Below are 8,125 nucleotides of genomic sequence, written 5' to 3'. Positions count from 1 at the left end.
AAATTGTATAGTACTAGAACCGAACACCTGTTTTGGGATATATATACATATTTACCGTAAATAACTGCGAGAAAATGAATAATACACAAGTTGATAATTGTCTCTTCTCTGCTCATTAATTTGCATGCAATATTTTCTCTGATTTACTTGTGAGATCACCGACACTAATAATAATTACCTAAAAAAAATAGGTGCTCCGTACTGGGAAGATCATATCGGATCCTATCAATTTATTGGTTCCATTCCCCCAATTCCCGTGACTTTTTGTCCGTGACTTTTTGTCCTGTGACTTTCTGTCCTACATTCTTAAATGAGTCTACACGTCTCCTTAGAAAAAATGCCTTGCAATGCGTCTGAACTACTAAGTACTTCCATATAATTTCGAAAACAGATAATAATCTATTTCACTGGATGAGATTGGGCTGACGGATTTTTAAATGGAAATGTATTAATTTTTATTTATAGCATAAGTTTTACAAGGCAAGATTATTCACCCTTAAAGGCTTTTTGCCCTACAAATCAAATGATTGCCTCCTTACACCTACACGAGCTAAAACATATACATATGAACATTTGATATCATTTATTTTGTGTGACAACTCTTCACCAATGACCTGAGTGAAAGGTTGACATGGGCAGATCCAGAAATTTCCATTTTTTTAATTTTTGTTGTTTTTTTTGGGGGGGGGGGGGCAGAGGGGGATGCTTGCTCCAGTCATGCTTCAGTGATTCCCTATATAATCAACAAAATATTTCACACCAAAATGGGGGGGCGGGGCTTTCTCCTTAATAAGAAATCTCTGTTTTCAGGCATAGGCTCATATAAATTTGCCTTTTGAAGAACTGAAATAAATATGAAACGGCTAATGAGTTTTCAGATGCTTTACATTAAAATACATCATGTACATACATGTGACATACACAATTATATATAAATGTAGAATCAAATCTTGATAAATGTATGTAGTTGAAATTGTTAGCTTTAAACATTAAAAAAATGAACTCCCAAAGTTTAAACACAATTAAGAATGACCATGTACATGATGTACATGTAGTCTGTAATGTACGTATGCCATTGCCATGAAGCTAGATCATTGTAGGTAAACTGTCATCTATTCCCTTAAATCTTTGTCCCCAGTCACCCCAAGTTTGATTTAAATTAGGGAGCTACCATTTGATTTTTATGGGGGGCTAGGATGAAATTTGAAAAAAATAGGCCGAACAGGAGTTTTGAGAAAAAAAAAGGCAGGATGAGACACTAGCAAAAAAAAAGTCAGGATAAACTAAAAAAAGAAAGGCAGGAACGAACAGAGTGAAAAATAAAAAGGCAGGACAGAGATTACAGCTATAAAAAAAAATGCAGGATAAAATTTTTCATCCTAGCCCCCGCCCCCCCCCATAAAAATCAAATGGTAGCTCCCTTAGTCAAGTATATATCTACTCTATTAGGTCTCTAGTTTGGATAGTGTATAACTTGCAAATTAAAATCATACTCCTTCCAAATTTCTTTCTTTAGAATATTATGGATGAAATAGCAAGTAAAGTATGAAATTAAATTGGATGAAATGTGTCAATTTTTTTGGTAAAGTAGTATGTCTGAAGTTGTCAAACTTAATGATAGACCCTTCAGGGGGGGGATCCAGTCATTTTAAAAAGGGGTTTCCTAACCCAGGACAAAAAAAGGGGGGGGTAATTACATGTCCCCATTCAAATGCATTGATAGTCCAAAAAAGGGGGGTCTTTGACACATTCCCCATTCCCATTCTCAATTTTATCATGTAGTCGTCGTAGTCCGAAGACACTTCGTTTTCGCATAATTACTTTTAGTATAAGTTAACAGAAATCTATGAAACTCAAACACAGGGTTTGTGACCAGAGTTTTTGTCCAGAGTTTAGAAATTACATGAATTAGGGGCCAAAAGGGGCCAATATTAAACTTTGTTTGATTTTATAGAAAATTGAATTATTGGGGTTCTTTGATATATATATATTCCAAATCTAACTGTGTATTTAGATTCCTAGTTTTTTGGTCCTGTTTAAATTGGTCTATCTTATGATCTTAAGGTTCAAAGGGTCCAAAATTAAACTTATTTTGATTTTAATAATATTTAAATTCTTGGTGTTCTTTAATCATGTTAATATGCTGAATCTGAATATTTACTTAGATTTTTAGTATGGGCCCAAATTGGGGTCCAATATTTTACTTTGTTTGATTTCAAAAAAATTGAATATATATATATGGGGTTCTTTGATATGCTGAATCTAACCATTCATTTAGATTTTTGATATTTTGCCCCGTTAACAAATTGGTCCACATTGAGATCTAAAGGGTCCAAAATTGAACTTTATTTGATTTTAATAATATTTAAATTCTTGGTGTTCTTTAATCATGTTAATATGCTGAATCTGAATATTTACTTAGATTTTTAGTATGGGCCCAAATTTCAAGTTGGTCCAAATTGGGGTCCAATATTTTACTTTGTTTGATTTCAAAAAAATTGAATATATATATGGGGTTCTTTGATATGCTGAATCTAACCATTCATTTAGATTTTTGATATTTTGGCCCGTTAACAAATTGGTCCACATTGAGATCTAAAGGGTCCAAAATTGAATTTTATTTGGGTTCTTTGATCATGTTGATATGCTGCATCTAACCATGTATTAAGATTTTGAATATTGGACCATTTTAGAGGTAAATTGTCAATTTAAAATTTTTAAGTACTTGGACCACATTCATTCAATGTCAGAAACCTATGCTGCATCAACTATTGAATCACAATCCAAATTTACAATTCAGAAATGGGGAATTTGTCAAAGAGACAACAACCCGACCAAATAAAAAAACAACAGCAGAAGGTCACCAACAGGTCTTCAATGTAGCGAGAAATTCCCGCACCCGGAAGCGTCCTTCAGCTGGCCCCTAAACAAATATATACTAGTTCATTGATAATGAACGCCATACTAATTTCCAAAGTGTACACAAGAAACTAAAATTAAAATAAAACAAGACTTACAAAGACCAGAGGCTCCTGACTTGGGACAGGCGCAAAATGCGGCGGGGTTAAACATGTTTGTGAGATCTCAACCTCCCCCTATACCTCTAACCAATGTAGAAAAGTTTGAATTGAATGTTGTGTCCATACTTGCTCCAACTGTTCAGGGTTTAAAGTGTATAGATATAGGAAGATGTGGTGTGAGTGCCAATGAGACAACTCTCCATACAAATAACAATTTAAAAAGTAAACCATTATAGGTTAAAGTACGGCCTTCAACACGGAGCCTTAGCTCACACCGAACAACAAGCTATAAAGGGCCCCAAAATTACTAGTGTAAAACCATTCAAACGGGAAAACCAACGGTCTAATCTATATAAACAAAACGAGAAACGAGAAACACGTATATATTACATAAACAAACGACAACTACTGTACATCAGATTCCTGACTTAGGACAGGTGCAAACATTTGCAGCGGGATTAAACGTTTTAATGGATCCAAACCTTCTCCCTTTTTCTGAAACAATAGCATAACATCACAACAAAGAAAAACATACGATAAAATATCAATTGGCAGACTTAACTCAATCAAAAAACGTATGATTAAACAATGAACGAATAAATTTGATCTGCGATATCTGAATACAAATGCACAGTTAATTAAATATTAGAGACAAACATTCATGACCAAAAAGCTAACAAACAAATTCAAAAACAGGACATGACTGAGAAATATTTAACCAATCAATGTTCACTTTAGAAAAAAAAAACGGTTTTTTTATAATCTTGAAGTTTATACAAATGTTGTAAGAATAAGTGAAGATATTACAAATAATCAATGCTGGTGTACAGACAAGATCCGTATAAATAAAAAATGACAAAAAAGCATTATAAACAGTATCAACAGGTCGAATTAACAAGAAAATAAGATTTGAGAGTACTCGCAGTTACTGACAGCTAGTTAAAAGCCAAAACCAATTAATAATAAAAAATCATGCATCAGAGACTAAAATCGACTAAAACACATCACAGGGATTTAGTATTTTAACGTCATTAATAGTCAAAGAAGACATGACTTGTGCAATGCCAAAAATAAATGTATCGACAGGTAGTAGTATAGTGAAGAGCGACTTCTATAGAAATAAAAGTTAACGTGTCTGTGTCTCTATACATCTCGCCTCAAAAGATAATGAAATTTAGTTATGTTTTAATTTGCTAATGACAATATCAATATTAGTGCCAATGTGAACTATATTCAGAGATCTTATTACAATATTGGTACGATAACCCTTACTTATAAGTTTGTTTAAAGGTTCGATGAGTTTACAAGGATCACATAGTGATTTCCTCGCTTTAAGTACAATATTACCATAAAATTTAGGATGTGAAATACCATTTTTAATAAGCTTTCTACAGGTATAGTCAAATTTACTAATCAAATCTTTGTATCTATGAAAGAATTTAGTAAAAGTTTTAAGTAATTTATGGTATCGAAATCCCTGACACAACAATTTACCAGTGATGCATTGATTACGTTCGTTAAAATCTATGACATCAGAACACACACGGGCAAACCGAACGAGTTGCGATATATAAACACCGTATGATGGAGCCAAAGGCACATCGCCGTCTAAAAAAGGAAAATTAACAATAGGAAATGAAAAATCGTCTCTTTTGTCGTAAATTTTAGTGTGAAGTTTCCCGTTTGAAATTGAAATGTCTAAATCTAGAAAAGGACAACTGCTGCTGTTTATGTTAGATTTAGTTAAAGTAAGTTCGTTTGGGTAAATTTCTGAAGTATATTTAGAGAACTCTGGATTATTCAACGAAAAAATATCATCCAGATAACGGTAGGTATTTTTGAATGTATCAACCAAATGTAACAATGATGGGTCTTTACTGAGTTTGGTCATAAACTGAGATTCATAGCAATATAGAAATAAATCTGCTATTAAAGGGGCACAGTTGGTGCCCATAGGAATACCTACTACCTGACGATACACTTTATCGCCGAAACGTACATAAATGTTATCAAGCAGAAAGTTTAAAGCTTCAATCATATCCTCACATTTCCAGTTTGTATCAAGTTTGTATCAAGTTTGTATCATGTTCCAGTTTGTATCATGTTTGTATCAAGCTGAGCCATGCATAGCATTCTTATTGGTTATTTATATATTAATTTGAAATTTTGACGAGTTAGACACATACAGATTATACTGTAAACAATATTTCAGAGTTTAACGTAGTCAAGCAAAACAAATCATAGAAGAATAGTTGAATCATGTTTTTGTTGTCCAATGAAAAATTAGTATGAACACCAAGAAAAAGTATGGGAATGTTTGTTTTTTAAACTATTGACCAGGGTGAAAGTCTTTGAAAGTCATGACTGACCAAAAGTTTGTGAAATGAAATAGCACAAATATTCCATTCTTATTAAATATTATTGTATATAAAGAAAATACTGATGTTTAATAATAGTTTTTACCCTTTTTATGTTTTATAGGACAAGAAATATAGAAAAATAATGAAAAATATAAACAGTTTCAATAGAAATGAGCGACAAAACAAGATAAACAGAATACAACAAGGCCTAAATGGTAAGACCACTTCTATATACTGTAAATTCAGAAATTATTGCTTGCATTTATTATTGTGATTTTTCAGGGAATGGACAACTTATTGTGAGTACAAAAAAAATCTGCATCAATTATATATACATGATATATATATGTTTCTGTTATCGAAATATGATTTCTTATTTTTGCGATACTCACCCAGTCACATTAATCGCATTACTAAAAACCTCTGGATAATTTCTGAATTACAGTAATAAACATGATAAAAGTAATTGCCTTTGAATGATGACTCTTATAAAAATAAGAAGATGTGGTATGGTAAATGAGTGACTTATCCACCAGAGTTCAAAGAAGTGGATGCAAGAAATTAAAGGCCAATGAGGGGCTGGCCTTCAACAATGAGACAACACTTCCTTTATAGGTCAGCCAATAAAGATCCCAACATGAAAAGATTTAAACAATCCAATTTAGTTCAACATGTTCAAAAACAATAACAATTAATAAAAAAATATCATGTCTGTGAGCACTCAACCTCTTACCTGACCATAATATAGGACAGTGGTTCAAATAACACAGCATATGAACATTCTATAACAACTTTTGCAAGTGGCTAAACTTTAAATATCACTGCAAGGCACTAAACAACGAATATTTAATCTTGGACACAAAGCACTGAAATAAGAGAACTCATATAAAGCATGACAAGTAAGAATATCAAATGAAAGTTTCTCAAATGTTAAAGTTATATGAAACGAGTGAGTGATGAAAAATAAAGTTTGTCCAACTTTTGAACCAATGCATGTATACATCATAAACTTAGTCCTCTGTGCACGATTTTATCATTATTTTCACAAGTATATCATATAAATCGTCAATTTTTTTTCTCTCTGTTTGTTATGATTTAACAAATAATGCTGCTCACTGATTAAATGCCGTGTTTTGAAGCTGAGTTTTACCGATTGCCACTTTATAGTAAACAAATCACAAAAAGCATGGGTATTGAGCACGTGTTTAACATGTATAATCAGCTATTTGTTTATTTCAATGACAGATCCTTGCATATTGTGGTCACCGGATTTTTACAAGGAGGGTTACGCTCGGGTCACTATGTATATGGAAAATATGTATCGGCGAATTGCTTCCTGGAAGCAAGCAATTAAAAATCAGTAAACTTCTTCTAAATGTGGACAAATTAAAGAATTTTCCTCAGAAAAAAGTATATGTACTTAAGTTGCATAATGAAAACTATCCATTTAGTTATAAAAAACATAATTATTATACATATTTTTTTTTAATTTGAGGTTTCTTATGACTTTAGGGAACTACCATTTGATTTTTATGGGGGGTGGGGGGTGGGGGGCTAGGATGAAAAATTTTGTCCTGCATTTTTTTTTAGCTGTAATCTCTGTCCTGCCTTTTTATTTTTTACTCTAATCGGTCCTGCCTTTTTTTTTTTAGTTTATCCTGACTTTTTTTTACCTAATTTGTCGTCCTGACTTTTTTTATTTTGCAAGTGTCACATCCTGCCTTTTTTTTTACTCAAAACTCCTGTCCTGCCTATTTTTTTCAAATTTCATCCTAGCCCCCCCCCCCCATAAAAATCAAATGGTAGCTCCCTTAATTAAAACATGATAAAATAAGCCTATTTATATTGCTGTTTTTTTCTCCATTTATCATGTTTATAACTTTTTATTTTTATTTTGTGTATTTATAGGTCAGATATCTTGGTTTTTATGATCATCGTCAAGTCCTGCAAGTCTATACTGAAGAGGAAACTTATTTGTTAATACTTTTCTACATAATGTGCTAATTGGATTAATTAATGTGAAATGAACTCAATTGTGTGTTTTTCTGGAAAAAGAAATAGAAAAAATTCTACAAAATTGCTATAAACAAAATGGAGTACTATCAAAGATGCACAAGGACACAATGGTGTAAAATGTAACAACCTACATATTCACTGATGGATTATGGAGAAATTAAGAAAAAAAATAGTATCTTTGTCATGTTTGTTGTCGAAATAAACACATGCGTTATCCATTCATGTACATAATATTATGTACATGGCTCTCCATCATATCAAATATACAGAGAAGATGTTTGAAGAACAAGTTGCCAAAATTTATTCAACCAATTGAAGGAAGATGTCTTGTGAATGGAATTATTTATGCACTGAACTGTTATGTAGGGGGTAGAATAATTATACACAGCAGCTGAAACAGAAGACAAGTTAATTTGACATGAAAAGTGTTTATTTTATATAATCTTTTGTATCAACATGATCAATAATTCAGTCTAGGAGAAAATATATTTATACTGTTTGTCAATGTTTGTACTGTTATGAAATTTTTATAGAGGAAAAACATTTCCTTAAGGGAAATTTGATGTTCAGAAATTTCCTTAGAGGAAATTTGAAGAACATTGATTTCCTTAGAGGAAATTTCCTCAAAGGAAAATTTGAAGCGGCAAATTTCCTCAAAAGAAAAACAATTTCCTCAAAGGAAATAATTATGCAGCAAATTCCCTAAGGGAAATCTTTTTCCCTTGAGGA

At 32.1% G+C, this 8,125-nt stretch overlaps 1 long non-coding RNA gene across 1 annotated transcript; it reads left to right on the top strand.

Annotated features, from left to right (window-relative positions):
* Positions 1 to 320: 320 nt before the first annotated feature.
* Positions 321 to 7,901, top strand: LOC143043314 (uncharacterized). Its single transcript, XR_012968305.1, has 3 exons — positions 321 to 445; positions 5,502 to 5,595; positions 7,289 to 7,901. It is a non-coding gene; the product is annotated as an uncharacterized LOC143043314 (long non-coding RNA).
* Positions 7,902 to 8,125: the final 224 nt, after the last annotated feature.

The sequence above is a fragment of the Mytilus galloprovincialis genome, chromosome 8 (assembly GCF_965363235.1).
Source record: "Mytilus galloprovincialis chromosome 8, xbMytGall1.hap1.1, whole genome shotgun sequence".
In the NCBI taxonomy this organism is placed as follows: domain Eukaryota; kingdom Metazoa; phylum Mollusca; class Bivalvia; order Mytilida; family Mytilidae; genus Mytilus; species Mytilus galloprovincialis.
Note: the sequence above shows the minus strand (reverse complement) of the source record. Positions and strands in the feature narration are given on the sequence as shown.